The following is a 25,745-nucleotide window of genomic DNA, read 5'->3' as shown; positions in this document are numbered from 1 at the left end:
CGTCCAATGTTCCAGACTAATCGTTGGGACCCGCGTGCCTTCCACAAAGTTCTACACCATTCGCGTCGGACGATGAAATCAGATAGCATAAGGTTCGGCGGAAACAGACAGCGAATAGAAGCATCGATAACTTTCCAGAAACTTCGGATACACGCAGGCGCGTCCCGCGTTGAGCGATAACATTTGTTAGGCGGCGAAACGTGGTCGCCCGATAAATATAAGTACACGTGTCAATATTACGATGGGGAAGAAATGCGAAAACAGCCATGTACTCAGATTTGGGTGCACGTTAAAGAACCGTTGGTGGTTCAAATTATTCCCTAGTCCCCCACTACGCATGCCTCCTAATCAAATCGTGGTTTTGGCACGAAACACCACATAAGAATTTTTTTGAAATATTATCTTGATGAGCTTTACACAATAATATGGACACTATTACGTGTGCACTATTGTGTGACTGGTAACTATGCTAATATATTTAATCAGTATACATGATAAACATTATTTACGTACAATACCGACACAATATTTAAAGGCATTTTTTATTTTTAGATGTACATAAGTACGTCAACTACGCAACAAATAATTACAGAGAGCTCAATATAGGTGGCCGAGACGGAAATTAAAGCAAACCGTATTCGTCAGACCATCGCAGTACAGCTAAATTATTCTCTGCTTGATATGATGGATGGTAGCAGAAGTTATCAGTTCATGCACCAATGCGTTCCATTAGTCTGAAACTGCAGCTAGAATAATCCTTTGCACACATAAGGAGGACATTACAGCATCCAAACGTATTACAACTACAAGGCCACAATGAATATCAGAGGGTGGCTCGTTGCTGGCTTTTTCTTTTATCGTCACACGTTCCTTTATAATAATTGATGCTGCAGCAGAAGCAGTGTAGTACATAATTTTGTTAGGCACTGTTTTATCCTGTTCGCGATTTGTCAAGTTACCTACATGGATTTGATACGGTAAACAAAATTATGTATTCTCCCGAAAGCAACAGCACCACATTTCGAAATTCTGGAATGTACTAGGTAGTTGTCCCGCTGTAGCAAGGTAGCGATATAATGACGACATTGCTTGCATATTGTAGCAGCAAGGTACCAAATACATTGCAACAAGTAGCAAACAAGCTGGCTCATCGACTACTTTACAATTTTCAAGGATTGGCCAAACTGCATGACTAGCATTGCCGTATATTCTTATTAGCAGCCTTTAGGTTTTAATGACGCCACATATAAATAAAAAAAGATTACTTTCGATGTAGATGAACAAAACACACACCATTAATCAGTGAAGAGAACGAAAATTGTTTTGGGGAAGCTATATCACTGAATAGGATTGAATGACCATTAATGTAGAATAGTCAGCGAGTTGGTATGCTATTCAAGGTGCAGTTTGCGCAGCACTTACAAGTGGACGAAGGAATAAGAGGGTACTCACAGGACATGCGCTGACTCCTAACTTATTTATTTTTGAAAACATGAACATCTCGTTGAAGGTTCCTGTGTTCTGAGCACAATAGAAATGTGAAGCGCCCCAGCAGCACCTGTATTCCGCTGCCGTACGTGCGGATGAGATATTCAAATCATTTGTGGCATAGCTGAAGCGAAGGTTCATTGATTGATACAGCCTGGTTTTCTCCGTGAAAAAAAACGAGGCAGAAAAGTAGAAGTGGGCTTGACCTCGGGAATTCTATAGATTTGTTTGAAGTTTCTACATAAAGAGTCATCACCTCTGAATTATATGCCATTTCCATTATTTACAACACGTGAGTGACATTACTGCAAATTGTAGATTCTGCTTCAGTTTGTGTGCAGTCACTGTTCAAAAAAAAAAAGAAAAGAAACGAACGTGCCAAGCGTATTCTTCCTCATCCTTTCCTCCTGTTATAAAAGAGAAATGACGCTTCCTATTAGTCATTCAGTGTTGGCAGAAGATTGATAGCCAGAAACGTTGCAGTCGACATCAACATTCGGCACGAACCACGTTTTTTCTTTCTGGTATGGTGATTTTAGGCAACACTTGTCAAAAAGGTACGCCGACAACGCTTGTATCTGATAGCTAGGTGGTTTGAGTTTAGTTAATAAAACAATAATTTCAACATCGATTCCAACTTCAGATATTTTACGGGAAGCACGGCTGATCGGTTAAAGTTTAATAGTTATTTATGCTAGAGAAAGGTCTTATTCTATTACGGTAATACTATTAGACATCAATCATTTCCGGTAGGCTTTGGCTTGACGCTAAATGTTTTCCTTTGTAAGTACGTGCATAGTACACAAAGTCATAGCCTATGTGTAATCAGTATACTTGATAAGCGCTACTTTTGTAAAATGCCAGCACAATATGTGGGGGGGCATTATTTATTGTAACGGTGCACATATACATCAATTAGGCAACAAATGACGACAGGAAGCTCACTTTAATAGAGCGAGACCGAAATTAAAGCAAACCGTATTACTCAGACTAGCTGATTACAGTTAATTCATTTCTGCTTCATTTGATGGATGGGGGCCGAACTTTTCACTTCGTGTGCCAATGCGAAACATTACTCGGGAACTGTACCTAGAATTACCCTTTGCGCAAATCTTGAGGAGATTACACCATCCAAATGTGTTACGAAAGGTAAGGCCGCTACAAATATTAGAAGGAGGCTCGTCACATGTCCCTTTATTATAACTGATGCTGCAGATAACTTTCTTAGGCACTGCTTCATTCTGTTTTAGATGTGTGAAGTTACCTGCAAGATTTTTTACAGTAAATAAAATTATGTATCCTCTCGAAAGCAACAGCACCACATTCAGAAATTTTGAAATATCCCGCTGTAGCGTAGAAGCGATATAAAGGCAACATTGCTCTCACATTGTAGCAAAAACGTACCAGATGCTATGAAATAAGTAACAATCACGTTGGCTCATCGACTAGTTTAATGTTTTCAAGGATTGGCCAAACTGCAGGAGTATTATTGCCGCATTTTATTATCATCAGCCTTTAGGGCTTAATGATTGATAACATAAATAAAAATGTTTACTTCTTATATAGATGAGCAAAACCCACGCCATTATTCAACGAAAAGAACGAAAATTCTTTTGTGGAAGCTATTTCACTATGTAGGATGGAAAAACCATTAGTGTAGAACGGTCAGTGAGTTGGTGTGCGTTCATGACGCAGTTTGTGCAGGACTTAGAAGTGGACTAAGGACTGAGAGGGTACTCAGAGGACATACGCTGACTCTTAACTTATTCATTTTAGAATACATGAAGGCCTCGTGGAAGGTTGCTGTTTTCGGAGCACAATATCAAATGTGAAGCACATCAGCGGTACATGTCGTCCGCTTCTGTACGTGCTCATCAGATATTCCAACCATTTTCCCATAGCTGAAGTGAAGGTTGATTGACACAGCCTAGTTTCCTCCATGAAAACACTAGGTAAAAACTAGATATGACCTTCACCCCAAACACTCTACGGCTTCGTTCGAATTTTCTACAAAAACTCTCATCAATTTTGAATTAGATGTACACATTTAAAATAATTTACTTCAAGTGTGTGACATCACTGCCGTCTGGAGATCTTGTATTGTTTTTTTAATGCTAGGGTAAATGCCTTAGGGCATACAGGGGTAGGGATGCGGATGAATAAGGATGATTAAACGAATGCAAAAAATATTTGCTGATGTAATGAAGTCGAAGAGGGATCGATAATGTGGCCACTGCGTCCACGCAGTGTAATCGCTCAGATTATGCGGCGAAAGTACCGCTGCTGCGAGGTGCCAGAGCCTCGTCGGTTTCAGTGCAGGGCAAACCCACAGCATGTGGTGGATGTCGGCTTCAGTATTTCGCGACTTGCAGAGGGGACACCCAGGGCATGGATATAACGGGCGAAAGTGCGGCCACTCCCTAGTCACGGCAGGATTGAGGACGACCCCGATCCGGAACCTCCGAAGCGCAACCTCCTCTTCCCGGGTAAGACCACAGGCGAGCTTTACCGCACACGTAGGTATGAGAGCAGGTGTGCGGCGCCGGAGGTGCTCCTTTCTTGTTGAAAGGAGCGTGGCATCATCTAGGTGAAAGAGCTGAGGCAGTGACGATGGAGAGGTCGCTAGACGGGTAACAGAATCCGCATGGCTTTGGAAGCTTAGAAGGTTGTGTCGGATCCACTCGATAGATATTCGCTGCGGGATGCGTGCCGCTAAGAGATAGATCTGTTGACATACTGCAGGGCTGCGGCTGACGCATCGCAGCAGCCTCGTCGCATGGAGGGCATCATTGCGGATGACGATGTGGGCTGTGGGGACCATGGGAAAGGCGGCCACAGAGCACAACGCTTCTAGAACAGCAAGGAGATCAGCACAAATGGAGGAAGGGGGTTCTTGGCTTTGAAACCGGGTCGGCTTATTAAGGGCAGGTGCGCAAGGGCAATGAATTGCAGTGGTCGTTTCACAGTCCTCAATGTTTGCATCAACGTAAAGCGCAATGGAGCCAAGCGCCACGTGGCATCTTGAGCTGTAATTCGGCCACGAAGCAACGCCGAAGCGTGAGTTGATGTCGGGCAACGTATATCAGTTGGCTTGTTATCGCTCAGCTGTAGAAAGCTCCAGGAAGGAAATACTGGCGACGGTAGTGGCAGAAGGGAGTACGAGAAAGCGTAAGCCCTGGGAGCACACGTGTCGTGTGAAAGACTGGCCTGAAGCCTGCGAGCACCACGTTGCTGCTGCATTAGCTCATCTGGTGTGTTCAGCTGTGCATTTTCTTGGAGAGCCACGATCGGAGTGATGCGGGGTAAGCAAGTGATGACCCTCATTGCCTCGCGTATAACAGCCTCAAGGCGATTCCATTGTGCCCTCTTCGAATGCTGGAATTGGGCGTGATAAACAAGGCGTGGTTGCACTACCGCCTTCACCAACTGTCGCACAAGATATGAGCATGCGCCGCCCGTTTTAGGAGCAATGCAGCTAATCAGACCCAACGTCTGAATCGCCTTCTTTTTAGCGCTGCAGAGCCAAGCAGTTCCGGTTCCCGACTCGTGGACCGTCAGACCCAGACTTCTTAAAGTTGAACATTGTTGAAGTGGGGTTCCGAATAGATGAAGACGAATGGGTGTTGCAGAGGGTTTACGCCGGCCCCAGCGATTGGCGACTGACATGTAAGCAGATTTGCTGACGGAAAGTCTAAGGCCGACTGAACAAGCGTAATTCGACGTCATATCTAAAGGTGACTGAAGGGCAGCGGCTTGAGTCTGCAGGTCATGATGAGTGCTCCAAGCCGTGATGTCATCAACCTACAAGAACTTTATGTCGGGCACATCGTGCAAGCGCCATGCAAGCGCGATGAAAGAAATATTGAATAATGTGGGTGACAATGCCGATCCCTGGAGTATGCCACGAAGAGGGACAAATGAGCTGACGGCGTCACCACTGAGGCAAATTGCAAAGTGTCTGTCTTCAAGGAAAGATTTGACGAAATCCCCTACTCTAGCGGGAACATGCAGGATGTCAATTGAAGCCAAGCTGGCAGCATGACTGATGTTATCATACGCCTTTTCGACGTCGATAGCAAGGACAGAATGGACACTATGGCTGCGAGTTGAGGATAAAACTTAGGAGGCCAAGAGAGCCAGCCCATCTTCAGTACCTATGGATGAACGCAAGCCACTTTGAGCAGGGTTGTAGAAATCATGGTGCTCTAGCCACCACGACAGTCGTGTGGCCAACATTTTTCAGCAAGCTTGCACAACGTTGACAGTAATGTTTCGTTCGTTCTCTCTTGTCCTCGTTTCTCCGTTGGAACGTGAAGCTTCTCGGACGTTGATAGGCAGTTGTTGATAAAATGCAGACAGGAATCGATAAAGATCAGATGTACAAAGAATATTTATAGGTAAACTTTTCTATATACATGGCAGGTAAAACAAATACATTACAAACTTGAACAATTGAATAACAATGTCTCACTCTTCGACTGCTCAATGACTCGATGTCCCAGACTCGTTTTAACGTACATAGTACGGAGGCTCACTGATCTATCAGCAATCCTGATTTCAGCCATGTCTGAGGGACAGCCTGTCATCCCGGTTTTTATAGCCCAAATGTACAAAGAAAAAAAAGGGTGGTAGGGCTGCTGGCCTGTCCTACAGGTTCAGTTGCCTATGAGAGTCAACCATTTGTTAAGCCACAACCCAAATGGATTGGATTACTCTTAAAAGTAAACATATTGGAAAACAAAGCTCTTTTCCTTCTTCCATAAAACTCCGTTGCCCTCTCATTTCTACGTAGTCAGTGATGGCCTTAGCAAAACACGCCAGGCCCGTACAAGTTATTGCTAGGCCGCCTCAAACCCCGATGGCGTCTCTAGGGCGCCAACTTCTCGGAAGCCGGGGCATGGACACCAGGTACTGCAGCTGCACTCAAGGTTTGTCCGCGTGGGAGATTGATGACCGTCCTTGTCCTTCAAACTTATTGTCTATAAGACAAAGTTCTCCGAGTGCGTGTTTACAAGACGCCGCCGTCCGAATGCGCTCCTCACATGCGCACCGCATCCCTACAGCGCACATTGTGGCGCCTGCCACGACGCGTCACCCGACACCGCGCGGTCCTTCTGACCCCTCATAACACAGAAACGGTTGCCCCGCTGACATGGGGGGGGGGGGGGGGGAGTGAACCACCTCTCTATATACAAAGCACGTGGGCCACTCGCGACACTTAAGAACACGAAAAATCAAAGCGGGCTTACCTTGACGTTAGGGAAATGGGGCGGAAATTGCCAAGTTTGGTCGGTCGGTGGCTTGCCTGGTTTCGGAATTGGGATCAGAATAGCCGATTTCCACCCTGGAGGGACAATGCCATCTAGCCATACCTTGTTAATGCTGTCGAGGAGGTGAGGCAGTACAACGCAACTCAGTTTCTTGTAACCCTCATAAGTAATAGAGTCTGGACCGGGTGTTGCCTTGCGACTGGTACCATCTATCGCTGCAAGTAACTCAGAGATGGTGAAAGAGCTTGCAATACCCTCGGAGTCTGCTGTAGATGGTAACTTGTCGATATGTGCCGGAATTCCTGCCAAGGAAGTACCATTGGCTGTTGGAGGCAAGAGGTCGTGCTGAGGGAAAAACTGCCGGGCTGCTTCTCTGGAGAAATCATCTGGCGACAAGCCAGCAGCAAAGCAGGCTGTGGCCGCCGTGTCTGGACGACGGCAACTACGTTCCATGGCATGGAACGTTCGCCAGAGAGAAGCATTCGATGTCATGGATCAAGACCGCTTACACCACGTATGCCAGTGCCACCGCGAGAGGAGGAGTTCATATCTTCGAGCCTTACCAGTAAGGAAATTCAGTATTGTACGTGCTTGTGCAGAAGTGGGGTCTCGGGATGCTGCTAGCTCAGCTTGTCTGCGAGCAGCCCACAAGTTGAGCAGGCCGATATACGGTGCCGGTCGATCGACGTCCGCCCAGCTGACGGTTGTAGCTTCATTGAGCGCGCTTTGTATGTGGTCAACAAGTAGTGGTGACGAGTCCACAGAGCTATCTTGGAGAATGGAGCGAAAGGTGTCCCAGTTGACTACAGTACACTTGCGGAGAATTCTGCGGGCCTGCGACGGATGACGGCCGATGATGATAGGGTGGTGTTCCCTACCCCAGCAGTCGGGCACCTGGTGCCAAGTGGGAGTGCTGAGACCGGACCACCAGGTAATATCCGGTGCTTATGTCGTACGTCGAGCTTGAGGCACAGCCCGCGATGCTGAATCGGAATGTATCAGCAGTACAAACAAGGCATCCGCCAAAGCGTCCTGAACACGCCTACCTCGGGGGCTAGACGTAGGGTACCCTAAATCTGTTTGAGCGGCGTTGAAATCACCAACAACTAAAATAGGACACGCTGGGTATTGTCAACGGACATTAAATAGCCAGCCCGGTTTAATCCTTGAAGAAGAGCCACTGGCTGGTCTTACGTAGTATAACACTACCACTACAGTTACCTTGGGTGACTTCACAGCCAGTTCCACTACCTCCCGATATGAGTTGCAGCAGTTTTCAAGAGAAAGGCAGACCTGAGGATAACGCGTATCAATATACGCTGCCGCCATTCCTGGAGGGTCAGCTGTGTGCACGCGACGGTCACTCATCGAAGAAGACACGTATCCACTGAAGTCCGGAATGGCAGAGAAGGCGTTGGCCTCCCGTAGTAACAGGGCCCACACCTGCAGCTTGTTCATACGCAGACGGGATTTAATCTCCCGCACTTTCGTGGAGTGACCTCTACAGTTCCACTGCAGCACACCGCAAACACCTGTGGCTGTGATTTTGATTACGAGTCCAGGCGTTGTAAAATCACAGATGTCAGGTTGGACATCTGGTTGACCATGAATTGCAAAAGGGATGTTGTAGAGTTATCTGGCAACGGAGCAGAAGACCTGGTAGACTCTGCGAACGATACAGCAGGGCGTGACAGAGACGATGACGCAGCGGAATCGATAGTTGTAGTGGTGTGAGATACCATTGCGCGTCGGCGACGCGCAAGTAGTTCACGGAGTTGTCGGAGCTTAGAAACCTCCGCTAAAAGGGGGGAAATTTGATTGTCAACCGCTGCCATATCATCACGCAGATGTTGGCATGCTCTGCTTATGTGTAACCAGCGGGTGACGGCGGTCTTTGCGAAATTAGTCACTGTGTGTATGTTGGAAATGGGGTGCAGGCGGGTCGCCCTGGGAAAGCTCTGGCAGTTGTCATCCCACTGCAGCGTCGCAAACCTGTTAGATATCGGCACTGGTTGTGTGGCAGCATGCTGAGGCCATTCCTTATGAATCACGCGACGAAGCTTCTGAAAGGCCTTTTGCTTTGTGGGACAAGTTGGAGAAGTGATCTCGTGGTCGTCGGTCTTGCAGAGTCCACATCGATTAGACACTGTGCCAGCGAGTACAGCTTCATGAGGCGCTTTAAGCGGACAGGATCAGCGCATGTGGCCAGGTCGGAAACAGTTGTAACAAAAGACGACACTGGGGTTATATGGCCGAGGTGGCAGAATACAGCCATAGTTGTACAGGCGGGTAGGGGTAGTTGTTGGGCCCTGCAAGGTGAGGATGCTAGAGCGCCCCTTTCCCATGTAACGCGATTGAATGACACGGTGAGTAGGACAGTAGAGCTCACGCTGGAGAGCAATCACGCCAAAGTCAACATGGTAAAAGACACAGCGCTGTAAGTCCGAGCCCTCTACCAGGTACACCTGGACCGGCATGGTGACATCGCTTGTGATCGAGAGACGATGAAAAGTTTGCAAACGCTCCACAGCAGCCAATGTTGGGAGCCACACAGCGATGGTATTTGACCTTTTCCTGCCCATGAAGCCGCGGAAGCCTGTGGTGCCTGTATCGGTTTGTCTGCACTGACTGTTTACAAAAAGGAAAAGCGTGCCAAACGTATTCTTTCTCATCCTCTTCCATCGCTCCTAAAAAAAGGAATGACGCCTCCTGTTAGTCATTCATTGTCAGCCAAAGATATTTAGCCAGAAACTTCGCACTCAACATGATCATTCAGCATGAAGAAGGCTTTTCTTGGTATTGTGATTTTAGGCAACGCTAGTGAAAATTGGGTTAAATATCAGGTATGCGGACAACGCTTGCATGTCATCATAATCATCATCATCATCATCATCATCATAATCATCAGCCTGGTTACGCCCACGGCAGGGCAAAGGCCTCTCCCATACTTCTCCAACAACCCCGGTCATATCCTAATTGTAGGGATGTCACCCCTACAAACTTCTTAATCTCATCTACACACCTAACTTTCTGCCGCCCCCTGCTACGCTTCCCGTCCCTTGGAATCGAGTCCGTAACCCTTAATAACCATCGGTTAGTTTCCCTCCTCATTACATGTCCTGCCCATGCCTATTTATCCTTCTTGATTTCAACTAAGATGCCATTAACTCGCGTTTGTTCCCTCACCTAATGTGCTCTTTTCTTATCTTTTAACGTTACACCCATCATTCTTTATTTCCATAGCTCGTTGCGTCATCCACAATTTAAGTAGAGCCCTTATTGGAAGCCTCCAGGTTTCTGGCCCGTAGGTGAGTACTGGTAAGACACAGCTATTAAACACTTTTCTCTTGAGGGATAATGACAGCCTGCTGTTCATGATCTCAGAATGCCTGCCAGACGCGCCCCAGCCCATTCTTATTCTTCTGATAATTTCCGTCTGATGATCTGGATCCGCGGTCACTACCTGCCCTAAGTAAATGTATTCCTTTACCACTTCCAGTGCCTCGCTACCTGTTGTAGATTGCTGTTGTCTTCCGAGTCTGTTAAACATTACTTTAGTTTTCTTCAGAATAATTTTTAGAGCCACTCTTCTGCTTTGCCTCTCCAGGTCAGGGAGCATGCACTGCAATTGGTCCGCTGAGTTACTAAGCAAGGGAATATCATGAGCGAATCGCAAGTTACTAAGGTATTCTCCATTACCTTTTATCCCCTAATCTTCCCAATCCAGGTCTTTGAATAACTCCTGTAAACACGCTGTGATTAGCATTGGAGAGATCGTATCTCCCTACCTGACGCCTTTCTTTATTGGGATTTTGTTGCTTTTTTATCGAGGACTACGGTGGCTGTGGAGCCACTTTAGATGTCTTTCAGTATTTTTACATATGGCTCGTCTACACCCTGATTCCGTAATGCCTCCGTGACTGCTGAGGTTTCGACAGAATCAAACGCTTTCTCGTAATCAATGAAAGCTATCTATAAGGGTTGGTTATATTCCGCACATTTCTCTATCACCGCATTGATAGTGTGGATATGGTCTATTGTTGAGTAGCCTTTACAGAACCCTGCCCGGTCCTTTGCTTGACAGAAGTCTAAGGTGTTCCTGATTCTATTTGCGATTGCCTTAGTAAATAGTTTGTAGGCAACTGACAGTAAGCTGATCGGTCTATAATTTTTCAAGTCCTTGGCGTCCCCTTTCTTATGGATTAGGATTATGTTAGCGTTCTTCCAAGATTCCGGTACGCTCGAGGTCACGAGGCATAGCGTATACAGGGTGGTCAGTTTCTCTAGAGCAATCTTCCCACCATCCTTCAACAATTCTGCTGTTACCTGATCTTCCCCAGCTTCCTTCCCCCTTTGCATAGCTCCCAAGGCTTTTTTACTTCTTCCGGCGTTACCTGTGGGATTTCGAATTCCTCTAGAATATTTTCTCTTCCATTACCATCGTCGGTGCCACTGGTACTGTATAAACCTCTATAGAACTCCTCAGCCACTTGAACAATCTCATCCATATCAGTAAAGACATTGCCGGCTTTGTCTCTTAACGCACAGATCTGATTCTTGCCAATTCCTAGTTTCTTCTTCACTGATTTTAGGCCTCCTCCTTTCCTGCGGGAATGTTCAATTCTATCCAAATTATACTTTCTTATGTCAGCTGTCTTACGCTTGTTGAATAATTTCGAAAGATCTACCAGTTCTATTCTATCTGTAGGGTTAGAGGCTTACATACATTGGCGTTTCTTGATCAGATCTTTCGTCTCCTGCGATAGCTTACTGGTATCCTGTCTAACGGAGCTTTACCACCGACTTCTACTGCACACTCCTTAATGATGCCCACAACATTGTCGTTCATTGCTTCAACACTGAGGTCCTCCTCCTGAGTTAAAGCCGAATACCTGTTCTGTAGCTTGCATGTGATATCAAGCAAATGCCAAGTAAGTCCCTTGTGGCCGCCTCCAAAATTTGTCAGCGCGGTGCTGGCAGCCCCGAAAACCGCCTAGTTTAAGAGTACATGCCGTGCAGCTCTACGTTGTAGGCCATGCGGCATTTCCTGCGAGCCTATGGGCTCTTTTTGTATTTCTGAACAAGAACATCTATTCCTGCGAGCTTTCTTCACACTTACATACGTGTGTAAAACGCGAAATTTTGCGCTGACTCTCCTCTAGTTGTACACTATTTCAGCGTGGGTATTATGCATGGTGTAAAATTTGACGAAATGTGACGAAAATAACGGTAACCTATAGCATGATTTAGTTTCCTATTCGCATGGAGCTACGCGCAGCTTGCTTTGCCTTCTTTATTGGCTGAACGATAAATGTGCCTATACTAAGTATTTGATTATTTAGTGTATCCGAGATTCTGATTTATCCCGGTTCTCTGATCAAATACGCCCATAAAGTGGATGAAGCTGGCCAGATAAATTATTCATTGCAGTTTGTGTCCTTGAGCGGACAACATAGGACTGGAAAGAAATGTGCGTCTGCTGAAGTTGTTTGATCACCTGATTGCTTGTTCGTTTCAAGTGAGAAATGGAAGCAACATATGCAAATAGCTGTCACGGCGGCACACTTGTGCTCCTTTGGAGTTTCTCTGTTTACTGCTTTTTGAAGAATGACATCGGAGAGTAAATGTGCAAGGAAGTGTCAGTTCTTGTAGGAAGGCTGTAAAAGTGCCACGTTTGTTCAAGAGGAAGGGATACCGTGCTATCGCGATAGCCAGAGCGTTCATATGTAAGCTTATGTTTTTGCATACATATAAATATATGTATATATTTGCATCTAACTTACAAAATTCACCATACAGCAGCAAGGTAATGAGAAGTTAAGAGTACTAGCACTAATCTGGATAATGCCATGCTTATAAGTGAGAATAACTAAATCAATGGATGCAACTTACAAAATTCACCATACAGCAGCAAGATAATGAGAAGTTAAGAGTACTAGCACTAATCTGGATAATGCCATGCTTATAAGTGAGAATAACTAAATCAATGGATACAGTGATTATGTTTATCGAGAACTGCATAGAATTGGGACCTTCAATTGCAGAGGAAGGTTTCCTGTATTTTATGCCTGCTGTTTAATTGCTGCGCTAGTTGGTGCCTAAATTCTTGCGCACGACAACAGATATACGAACTTAGTTACAGCGAAAGCGGAGACGTTTTGTACGTGCTGAGTGGTTGATCCTTACAGAATTCTCAAAATGTCACGAATTTATTTATGTCCCAAGCTGATGTTGGAAAAAATAGGAGATGATTTATTTGTAGTACAGGGAAGCTGCGTCAAGTTTTTGCGCTGTGTCTTGTTACAACACATGCCGTAGATAATAAATGTTATTTTTTTTCTAAAGTGTAGCTTACCCTAATCTTTGACTTATGTGTCTATTACTGGCACTCGCACCTCGGCGTTCGTGTTCTTCAGCTTAAATGGGCAAACGTCTTTCCCCTGGCATGACCTCGTGCGTGGAGAGAAGCAGGGAGAAGACTAAGAGCAGCCGTGCCTCTCGGTGGTGTGTAGCCCCCTAGCGTGTGGCACACAAAGCGCACCTTACGCGCCCTGTCCGGTGCTGACGTCACAGCGTGTAAAGAGCGCGCGTGCGCAGCTGTTTCTAGCGAGCGAGCAGATGAGCTTGGGGACAGGACGAGCGAGAGAGGTGTGATTGACGTCACATCCGCTCTGCTAGACACATGCTCTGTCTAAGCCAGGCAACAGGTTTCCTCTTATTTGCCGGTTAATATAATGCCACCTTCTCGTGTGCCACATCATCAGTGACGTCATTACTTCCGCTTTCCACTTCCTGGCTTCCGGCAATTTCGCCAAAGTCATGCTCACGTGGCGGGTGTCTAAACTCTACAATTCTGCGCTTCGGTGTGGGGTAACCAGGGATAGCTAATTCTTTCTTATTATTCCAGACACTTCAGTAACTCAACTTGTAACTAAACTTTTGCTCTGATATGATATCTATAAACAAACCCATCAATTTTGTACTGTTATATTATTTCTGACTGAACTTCGTCCATGGTCGTCTTAGGAGGTGTCTTAGGAGGCCTTAGTGCTGCGCAAGGAACAAGAGTTTCAGTCGATGCACGTGTAACTAATAAAAAAGATGTGTTTTCAAGCCCATATAGATTTGCCAATCCTCTCCCACCGAGAGTTGGCTATGTAAATTTAGGATTCCTAGATCAATTAATCATATTTTGCCGAACTCCGTCAATTTCTGTCCTTCACAGTAGAACCATGAATATGATGTCGTAATGGCAATCTCAATCGACAGAGCTTAGACATTTGTTTTTATGCCAGCGTTCACGTAACGTGATTACAAATCCAAATAGTTCTTCTGAAGGTGCCCGTGTAAATAGCGATCTTTGCTACCTATGTTCAGGTAACAGTTCACACATGCATTGGACACGGCAGTACAAACTTAACGTTTGCGTGCCTGCCATAATGCTTCTATATATTGTAGCTTTTTTGTTGCCAAATGCTGCATTATGATTCTTTTTACACAGAAACCCTGTCGCACTGCTGAAGCCAGTGCCTTGCGTTCCACGATTAGGCACACTTTCGAGTTCTCTACATATTGGAATGCATTATGTAACGGCGCAAACGACAACGGACGAAGAAGGAAACTACTAACGCGGAACTTCTACTCATACCTGAGTTGAAGTTCCACGCTTGTCCTGTGTGTTTCCTTCTTGGTCCGTTGTCGTTTCCGCGGTTGCATAATGCATTCCAATATCGACCACCAACTAGCCCGCCTCACGCTGTTAAATTCTCTACATAGCCTACCGCGCCTGATTCGTGGTTCTGTTGAGGGAAATCTAGCAGTATATCTGGCCCATCAAAGGAGATGTTGCGTCGACAAAGAATGTCGATCTGGTTATTCTGAAGTCGAAATCATAGAGGTTATAGAGGTGATAGAGATAATTGATAAGAATGTGCGATGTGGTTATTTTGAAGACAAGCGCTCAATGATCTAAAAGAGAGTCGTCCTTTCGCTGTTCACTAATGATGTCACGGAAGTCAGAAATGGCCAGATGGCAAATGTCGGTACCCTCTTCGTCGTTGTCAGGAGGATCGACAGGATGACGAGACAAGCAGTCGACATCGAGATGCAAATCGTTGGACTTGTAAATCATCACGAAAAAATACCCCTGAAGTCTGAGTGCCCAGCGACCAAGGCGTCCAGTCGGGTCTTTCAGTGACGGTAGCAAGCGCAGGCCATGGTCATCCGTGATGACACAAAATGGGCGGCCAAACAAGTTAGGGCGACATTTAGCCACTACTCACACCACATTGAGGCATTCGCGGTAGGTGATAGAGAAAAAGCGCTCTGAAGGTTGAGAAGAGGCGACTGGCGTATGCAATGATGCGCTCGACTCGATATTCCTGTTGGGCGAGGACAGCACCTATGCCATAGCCACTGGCCTCTATGTGAACTTCAGTTGGTGCTGATGGATCAAACTGGCCTAAAATCGGTGGTGTTGTTAACAACCGGATGAGTGTGTTGAAAGCGTCCACTTGTTCGCGGCCCCAAGAGAACGCCATCTCCTTCGGAACGTCAATCAGTGGCCGAGCAATATCTGCAGAATTTTAACCCACAGACAAAAATGGGAACACACGAAGCCGCACACATCTTTTGCTGAGCAGAGTACAGGAAAGTTCTTGACTGCGTGAATCTTCCTCAAGCTGCCTTTAGCAGCTTTTTGCGCAGTGTCCCCTTTTCACTGCACTGGTTTCCATTGCACGAATAGGAAATAAACTTGCTATTATATTCTATTCTACCGGCAGCACTGACAAGATAGATCAGATCTTTGACTTCGCGGTGTCCAAAATGAAACTTACAAGAGTTAAGTTGAAGGCCAGCCTCCCTAAATACTTCAGGAATAGAGGCCAAGTGACTGAGGTGGCTGTCAAACGTAGGATAAAATACGAAGACACTGTCCAGAAAACATAAGCTGGTGGACCACTTATAGCCTCAAAGGAGAGAGTCCATGATTCGCTCGAAAGTTGCTAGGGCATTAGAAAATCCGAGAGGTATAACCTTAAAATGGTAGAGGCCATACATTTTAACAAAATTCGCCTTTTCAAAGTCAAGTTGATCAACATAAATCTGCCAATAACCAGATCGGAGGTCAATTGAAGATAAGTATTTCCAACCGCGAAGGCAGCCAAGGGGTATTATCGATCCGCGGGAGAGGGTACACATCCTTTTTCATCACCTGGTCCAGTTGATGGTAATCGACACAAAATTTACAGCTCTGATCCTCCTTTTTGAAGACAACCGGCGATGACAAAGGACTCGAAGAGAGCTCCACAACACTGATGTTTAGTGTCTTGTTTTATTCCGCTTGGATAACGTGGCGTTGGGCCTGAGACATGCGATAAAATTGTCGGTGGATAGGAATAGCATTACCGGTGTCAAGCGGGCAATCCTTGAAGTCAAAGATGTCGCGATAGAAGACCAGGACGCGACAAGATCCACGTTCTGTTCTGGAAACACGTCTTGAGTGATAATCTTTATAAATATGCCTGGATAGCACGTTGAGGAACTGATCGGACAGCAGGTGGCTGTAGATGACCACGGAACATCTAATACAAAGATGACGGAATCGTCAATGGGAGAAGCGTTACCGAGTAACATGCCTTTCCGGATAACTGACGTATATAAACCAAATTTATGTAGGAAGAAAAACGCGGTAGTCGGCGATAGCCACAATGTCATGAGGAGCGGCAAGACTTCCTCCGCCCTAGTAAGGCGAAGGGGGAGGGAGCAGACACACGGTGGGATAAGAGCGCGTGTGTCCTGCCGGAGAAAGTTTTTACGGGCTCGAAGCGAGTTAAGGGGTTGAGGTGGGAGGGGAATAGGCGGAAGATCAGGATTAGGAGGGCAGTGTGCCGGCTGGTCAGCAGCAGTGTTGTGAGGGTTCGCTGAATGGCCTTGAATCCAGTGTACCTTGACGCAAGTAGCTGTCTTACTATTCATAGTGTGTATTGTCTCGCAGATTTCCATCGCCTTATCAACCTTCTTGAGTTCATGAATAGCCGCTAAAGGATCACTGAAGATATCTAGTTGCTTGATGGTAGGCAGCTTAGATGTCGCATCTTGCACAGCGTCGTGGATGGCTTGAAGTCAGCCTATAGTCACTGCAAGGAACAGATGGGTAGCACGCCTAAGGCATATACGTGGAGGCCTGAAGCGGCAACCGCACGAAGTCTACAAAATGTAAACGAGGCTCAGCTGATTTTGGAGCACAACGGTGAATAAGCAGCTAGACTTGGAGGAGGCCTGCAGCGCAGTTATTCTGTGCTGAATGGTCTGACAGAAAGTCGAGGCCGAAGATCAAGTCATGGGAACACCGTTCAAGAGCAGCAAATAAAATGGAAGTGTTTAAACTAGTAACAGTTAATTCGGCAGTGCACATGCCAAAAATCATGGACATCGCTCCATCAGCGAGCCGGATAGCACGAGATGCGGAAGGTGTAAGGAGTTTCTGATGATGATGAAGATGGCTTCTCATCACCGAGATATGGACTTCAGTATCCAAAAGTTCTGCGACAAACACAACATCAGCATTTCCATCGACTATAGTGCATCCGGGCAGCAGGGTGAAAGGCTTTTGCGGAGACGTTGAGAATGTTGCGTCAGCTCAGGGAGCTGCATAATTTAGTTGACCGAAGGTATGAGCCCAGGTCAGAATGACATCGACAGGCGATGGAACTAGGCTGACCTGGAGGATGAGCGAAGACCTTGCGGCGAACGGGACTGGTGATTGGTCGGCGACGCTGATAGAAGGCGCGATGCGGTCATACCATCAGTGGCGTGCAGGTCCAGCACGGCTTGTGGTAGAGGTATGGCCAAAAGGGCCGTCTGGATGAGGGCTTCCGGAGAACGGCATCGAGGAACAGTGGTAGCGATAGTATCGGGCGACGTGACTAACGTGGTGAGAACTGAAGCTAATAGCTCGGTCACCGTGTGTTCACCACTCCGCCACGTTCGAACAACCTCGAGGGATTCACTGGTTTTGAGTATACACGAGTGAAAGGCATTCAGTTGGCCGGGAACTGGGCACGGTGCAAACTGACTGCAAGCGGGCATTCGCGGACCATAGGAGCGCATGTGTCGTTCATAGGTGCGCAGAGAGCCACGGGAGACATGGCGTCCAGCTCACGGCGCAGAATCTCCGTCAGCAGCTCTGAAGGCTTCTGCTGCCGCGAAGAAGAGCCCTGTCGGTCTTCACAAGATGATCTTACCGTCATATTCCGAAGCCGCACAAATGACTGATAAATACGACAGCTTTTTTGCTAGCAAGGTCTGCAATCTGTGATCTTGGGATTAACTGAAGTACAGTTCTTACAAATGAGTAAATTGAAGGCTTCATCGGCAATACCTTTTAAGGCATGCCCGACTTTTTCAGACTCCAACATTTGGGCATCCGCATTGCGGTAGAGAGCCAGCACATCTTGTATGCAGGCGACGTAGCCTTCGGTGGATATCTGAACTTGCCATGCCAACTCTTCCTTGGCGACGACCTTCCGATCCAGTGGTTTTGCGAAGAGACCTCGCCACTTCTGCTTGGAGCTATCCCAGCCATGGAGATCATTGTCATGGTTTTAAAACAACACTCACGCAGTTCGCGTCAAGTAAAAGTTTATGTTCGTCATCATTATTGTGGGATCCTATTTGTTGTGGCTGCTCACCCGCTCTTACATCTCGGACCAGTCATCGATGTCGTCGCCTTCGGTGCCGCAGAAGGTTCCTGGATCACGCGACTGCGTGACTACGACAGTCGACGCATTCTACGCAGGCGTTGCCGAACTAGGCACCGTCTTCTGAGACATCGGTGAAGAACCGAAGAGGCGGCCACTGCGAAGCTCGGTTATGACTCGTTACCCCGCACCTCAACCAAATGTTATGAAGGGAAGGCCGACGCTTAAATGTATTTACAACTATTTACACAGGGAATAGTTACATGGGAAAAAGCTGATCAGAAAGGCTGGGGCAAAGGTCGCAGCTCCTGGAGGCACTCTATCACTTTCTCTTCGTCTCCGTCTTGAGTGCACGTTTGTGTCCAAATGCACAGTATCAACATGTACCCGAATTATTTTCCAGGAAATAAAACAGACGTCTGTTTGACACAAGCATGTCTCGTATTGTTAAAGAGGAACGGCTCTGTACAGTTCCTTGTATTTGATGTCTGCCTTTTGATAAGATGCGCGAGTCAGTGAAATTTGGTCTGTAGCCACTATTACTAAAATAACTTACCAATTGCCAGCGTGCCACGTATGACAAGGAGAAGTAATGCTCCCCGTGTTTATTTTTCATCAACCTGCCTCTTGGGTGAAAAACAACTTTAGAGAGGTATGGCTCGAAGTATACAAAAGCAGGCTTGCAGGAAGTGCAGCCTTCCATTTCCTCACTGGACAGTCGCTCCTGCTGAGCACAACTGGGGCTTTATTTATTTTGTTGGCACAAAAGCACAAACGTGAAAGTTTAATTAGAGGTAAAAGCTGCTCTGATGCTGCAGCCTTCCTTTACATTTTTGACCAAGTGAACGCTTATGCACGTATGGGATGGCTGCAACCTTATTTTTGTGATCATCATGTGTGCGACTACGCCGTACATTTCCTAACATGGCGGGTATTACCGTGCTACAAGTACTGCCTACTGCCTAAAGCGACACCTGGCTAATTGTACTGGGGCTACTTGACTTGGAACGTTGGTTTCGAGCTGGTTGGGCAAGAAGTAGCAGTGAAGAGCGCAGACAAGAAGAACGACGTTATTTTTTACTACTTTACATTTAATTTATCTCATTTTTGAAATTCTTTCGTCACTTATACTGTTGCAGAGAGGCTCTGTGCTTGAAAAACAAGTCAGAAGCCTAAATTAAATATGTAGATATGCAAAGTAAAGATAGCTCATATATATATACATATATATTTATTTATTGCGATAAAGACTTGCCCTTAAGGCATAATTCTTGATGCGTATATGTGTATTATATGTGTGCTGTGAGGCCTGTGTCGTGTATGGATTGAAGCAGTGTTTTGTGGAATCTGTTGTCATGTATCCAGCGGTCATAGCTGGTTGTCACACTGTAGCGGAGGCCGGCTTGCAGTAGGAGACGCGAGCGTTCCGATTTTAAACCAGTACATGTCCATATTAGGTGGTATGCATCTGCTTCCATCACAGGAACGGAGCAGTATTGACACGTTGCATCCAGTGGTAAATGCGACCAGTTCCACCTTGAGATAACAGCCGGTGTAAGGGCCACCCCGGCCCGAAGCCTCCTAAGCACAACTTCCTCCGCCCTAGTAAGGCGAAGGGGGAGGGAGCAGGCACACGGTGGGATAAGAGCGCGTGTGTCCTGCCGCAGAAAGTTTTTACGGGCTCGAAGCAAGTTAAGGGGTTGAGGTGGGAGGGGAATAGGCGGAAGATCAGGGTTAGGAGGGCAGTGTGCCGGCTGGTCAGCAGCAATGTTGTGAGGTTTCGCTGAATGGCTTTGAATCCAGTGTACCTTGACGCAAGTAGCTGTCTTACTATTCATAGTGTGTATTGTCTCGCAGATTTCCATCGCCTTATCAACCTTCTTGAGTTCCTGAATAGCCGCTAAAGAATCAGTGAAGATATCTAGTTGCTTGATGGTAGGCAGCTTAGATGTCGCATCTTGCACAGCGTCGTGGATGGCTTGAAGTTCCATTACTAGAGCGCTGGCTCCCGTAGATAAATAGCGCTGGTTGCCGCTGATGAAATTATGCGTAGTACTCAGGAATGATGTCCTTCCGCCGTATGGGAGAATGGCAGCATCCGTATAGACTTTGGAGGTGTTAACGCATGATGCATCGACGATATTGTGTTCGTCAATAATACCTGTTGTATTGCTGCGTCGTAACTTCATTGGCGTATTAGTTGTGATGCTGGTGAATTCCCAGGGAGGCATTGGATAGGGCTGATTGTCAATCCGAGAGCCGAGGTGAAAATGAGCATGCAAAGCAGCGACAGCGGGAATAAGTTGATTTTTTTATTTCACGTGCTTTTTCACGTTGCAAAATTAGCTCTGCAATTGTGTTGAGCTTGGCACGTTCCTGTAAGGTTGGTATCGGAGTGATGCGGGGCAGTGCTGTGATTGTGCGCATAGCATCGCGATTAATCGTCTCTAATTGTGCCAGCTGTGCCAAAGTCAGTCATTGAAATTGTGCTTGATACAAAATTCGTGGCTGCAAGACTGCACGCACCAACCGTCGAGCTACGTCAGTACGAGCTCCAGCTGCTTTTGCTGCAATGCGACGAATAAGGTGAAGTGTTTTTGTCGAACTCTGTCTGGTTTTACGGAGCCAGTGTGCACCACTGCCGAATTGGTGAATATCGAGACCCAGTATGCGGACCTCAGAAGCCTCAGGGATTGTCACTGCGCCGAGTCTAAATGTAAAGGAGTGCAGCGTGATTCTTGTGCGTCCTTTCTTGTTGGCCACCACAACATAGCTTGATTTTTGGGCGGGAATGTCCCACCCTGCTTTCCGAGCGTAGTTGTTCAGCACATCAAGGGCTTCTTGAAGCTGTTGAGTTTGTCTAGATATATCTTTATGCAGAGACCACAAAGTGACGTCATTCGCATAGATTAAGAACCTCACACCTGGAATCCGATGTAGTTGCCAGGCTAGTGGTATTAGAGCAACGTTGAAGAGAAGAGGAGCCAGAACCGAACCTTGTGGGACTCCTCTGTTCGATGTGAAGTATCCTTCTTGCCTTCCATCTACTCTAATCGCAAATGTGCGATTCTGAAGGAATGAGTAGATGAATCTTATCACCCGCGGTGGAAGTCCCAGGTCGATGAGGTTGGATATAATGATTTCATGGTCTATATTGTCATAAGCTTTCGTTATGTCTGTTGCTACTACCGTGCGCACAGCGTGACTGTGTGGAGAAACGTGTAAAATATCGTCTGATAACATAGAAAGTCTGTCTCCAGTTCCCAAGCAAGAACCGACTCCAATTTGAGCAGGATGGTATTTATCGTGGCGTTCAAGCCACCAGAAAACTCGTGTGGCCAGCATCTTTTCAGCGAGTTTGCAGACAGTTGAGGTTAGTGAAATTGGGCGTAAAGACTGCAGGCTATTTGGAGACTTTCCTGGTTTCGGAATCGCGACAACAATTGAATGCTTCCCATCAGGTGGAACGTTTCCAGTCTCCCATACTGAAGAAGTGCGTCGAGAGCTGCTCCTTCCATGTTCTTGAAAACCTCATAAGGAATACCATCGGGACCAGGTGTTGTTCGTTGCTTCGAAGTTTCAATCGCCGCTATTAGTTATTAGTTCGGCCGTGCTGAAAGGGCTGGATATTTCGGATTTGGTGGTTGTGTCAGACTCATCAATTTCGGGGCAGTTTATAGGTGACGCTTGATCGTATTTTGGGAAAAATGCTCTAGCAGCGTGTTCTGCAAATTGATGTGGCGAACTCTGCATCGATAACCTAACACTCGCTGCAGGGCCAGGTTGATTATGACTGCGTTCCATTGACCGAAACGTACCCAAAAGTGCTCTGTTTCCAATGCCCGATCCAAGATTCTCGCACCACTCATACCATCGTCGTCGAGAAAGTTGCTTTTCGTGCTGACGCGCCTTCGCCGCTATATGGTTAGCACGTGCACGGCTACCTGGAGCATCGGGATTCCTCGGCGCATACAATTCTGGCTGACGTCGCTTTGCCCAAAGTTGCAAAAGGGTGAGGTCCGCTTGAGGTTGTTCCTCGTCAACTGTGGTTACAGTGGTGTTCCTCCGTAGCAGTTCTTGCAAAGGAGGAAAAATTTCTGAGGGCTCTGAGGGTACTTTATCAATCAATGATTCCCGAAACTTATCCCAATGCGCGACTGTTACTCATCGTCGAATTTTCTTTATGCACGTTCTGTGCAAACCAATCATTATTGACATATGATCACTGCCCCATGTATCCGGTTCCACCCGCCACTGCGGCATTCCAGGACCCAACCACCACGTGAGGTCTGGAGCGTTTGCTCTAGATACTGCGGGTACAGCACAGGTAGCCACAGCGTGATGCTTCAGCAGTGTAAAAGTGGCATCGCTCATGATGTTTTTAACTTGGTATCCTCATCGGGAGTTGTACTTGTACCCCCATTCTGTATGTGGGGCATTGAAGTCTCCACCCACGAGAATAGGAATTCCCGGGTACGTAGACCGGAGATGGGCTATCCACCCCAAGTTCAAACGTGTGCGCTGCGGTCTGGCGTAGAATGGCACTAGAATGACAGGAGTCTTCACTGGTCGTGTCAGGACCCCGACAACTTCTTGATTACCACTACACCATGGCTCCAGGTCAATCACTGTGTGAGCAATATCCGATGATATATAAACTGCAGCTTTCACCGGAGCTGAAGCCATTGTAGTAGCACGTCTATCTCTAATAGATGGGTTAAGATACCCATTAAAATTGGATAGGGAGCATAGCTTATTATGCTCTTGAATAAGCAGTGCCCATACATGTAGCCTATTGTATTGAAGCTTGGTTTTAATTTCTCCTAACTTGGAGTTTAGGCCCCGACAATTTCACTGAAGAATTCCATCCTGTGACAGCTGCTGCAGAGAATTAGCCATGATGCAGGCAATTCTGAATGAGCAACGTTAGTTGAGCAAGTTGATCTAAAACTGCTGTCCAAACAGCTTGGTTGACCTGTGGTGCCGGACGGGATCCAGGCGTAACGGTGGCATTCACAGTGCTTGATGCGTGACGTGTTGGTCCTATTTTCTGACGAAGCAGAATTACCAATTTATGTTTGCGTAGTCACTCAATCTCTCTGGCCAGTGCGTCTATCCGAGCGTCAATGTCATCATGTTCATCATCCGACTGATGCAGAGGTTCCGTTAATTTCTGTTTCTTTGTCTGCGACTGCTTGCCACGTTTAAGAACAGAAGAATACAGTTGTGTGTCTGGGGCTTTTTTTTTCTTCTGCCAAGAGCATCTCTGGCTCTTCTGCAAGAACCTCATAACGATTGTGTGTTGTTACTATAGTCGTTTTTGGTATAGCCTTTCGTACCCGTATTGCGGCCTTCAGACCCGCCGTGGTTGCTCAGTGGCTATGGTGTTAGGCTGCTGAGCACGAGGTCGCGGGATCGAATCCTGGCCACGGCGGCCGCATTTCGATGGGGGCGAAATGCGAAAACACCCGTGTGCTTAGATTTAGGTACACGTTAAAGAACCCCAGGTGGTCGATATTTCCGGAGTCCTCCACTACGGCGTGCCTCATAATCAGAAAGTGCTTTTGGCACGTAAAACCCCATAATCTAATCTAATCTGTGGCCTTCAGTTTAGTCGGGCAATTTGTGCTTGTCATATCGTGCTCATCAGATTTACATAAGCCACATCGATATCGTGGTTGGCCTTCTGGTGTGAGCTTTTCTGGATCAATAGCACGCTGTGGGCAAAATGCCTGCATGTGTCCACGTTGAAAGCAGCGGTAGCAGAATATTGCTCGAGGGAGGTAGGGTTTAGGTCGCAATAGGCAACCATAGTAATAAAACCGTTCTGGGATACATTGAGGGCCCTGTACCGTCACTAAGCATGTACGGCTTTTGCCCATGAATCTAGCTGCGAGCACCCTGTGTGTCGTGGAAATCAGTTCACGACATATAATCTCAGGGTGTCTTCCGGGTCAATGCCATAGACAAGACACATCTGTATATTAGGGCCAGATGCAAAGTAGCACTGCACAGGTAGGTGTTGATCTTCTGACAGCGGGATAGATGTTAAAGTGCACATTTTCTGCCCATCACTGAGAGGTGCCAAGTGCAGAGTGATCGAGTTGGTAGATTTATATTGTCACGTGGTCGTGAGGTTGAAGAACACAGTAGCGAAACTGTGAAAGGCAAAAACTAGCTTTTATTGGGCGAACCTGTGCCCACAAAACAGGCTACACTTAAAGCACAACGAGAGTGGCGAACACAGTCGGCGATCGTCGTAAATCTGATCAGCGGGTCAAGAGCGTCGGCTTTTATAGAGCAGTCGTCGAATGTTCCAGACTAATCGTTCGGACCCGCGTGCCTTCCACAAAGTTCTACACCATTCGCGTCAGGCGATGAAATCAGATAACATAAAGTTCGGCGACAATAGAGAGCGGATAGAAGCATCGATAACTTTCCAGAAACTTCGAATACATGCAGGCGCGTCCCGCGCTGTGCGATAACATTTGTTAGGCGGCGAAACGTGGTCGCCCGATAAATATAAGCACACGTGTCAATACCCCCCTCTTAAAAAGCATCGACCCGATGCTGCAAAGAAACGAAATAAAGAAAAGCACTCGTAGCAAAGAAAAGAACAAAAATGACGAAGTTCGTCAGCGTCCGTAAAAGGGTTTAAGGCGCACCACGTGGACCACTTCAGATCGTGCGCGGCGCCGCTGTGAATGCGAAATGCCGTCTGGCACGACCTCATAGTCCCGAGCGCCAATACGTCGAATGACCTTGTAAGGTCCGAAATAGCGTCGGAGTAGTTTCTCACTGAGTCCTCGTCGGCGTATCGGGGTCCAGACCCAAACACGGTCGCCAGGCTGGTACTCGACGAAGCGTCGTCGGAGGTTGTAGTGTCGGCTGTCGGTCCTCTGCTGGCTCTTGATTCGCAGGCGGGCGAGCTGTCGGGCTTCTTCGGCGCACTGGAGATAGCTAGCGACGTCAACATTCTCTTCGTCAGTTACGGGCGGCAGCACGGCGTCATGCGTCGTCGTCGGGTTCCTGCCGTAAACCAGCTTAAACGGCGTGATCTGTGTTGTTTCTTGCACCGCCGTGTTGTACGCAAAGGTTACGTACGCCAGGACCGCGTCCCACGTCTTGTGTTCGACGTCGACGTACATTGCTAGCATGTCGGCGAGGGTCTTGTTCAGGCGCTCCGTGAGACCATTCGTCTGCGGATGGTAGGCAGTTGTCCTCCTGTGGCTTGTCTGGCTGTACTGCAGAATGGATTGGGTGAGCTCTGCTGTAAAAGCCGTTC

The sequence above is a fragment of the Dermacentor andersoni genome, chromosome 10, assembly GCF_023375885.2.
Source record: "Dermacentor andersoni chromosome 10, qqDerAnde1_hic_scaffold, whole genome shotgun sequence".
Taxonomy (NCBI): Eukaryota; Metazoa; Arthropoda; class Arachnida; order Ixodida; family Ixodidae; genus Dermacentor; species Dermacentor andersoni.
The sequence above is the reverse complement of the archived record's forward strand: the minus strand, read 5'-3'. Positions refer to the sequence as shown.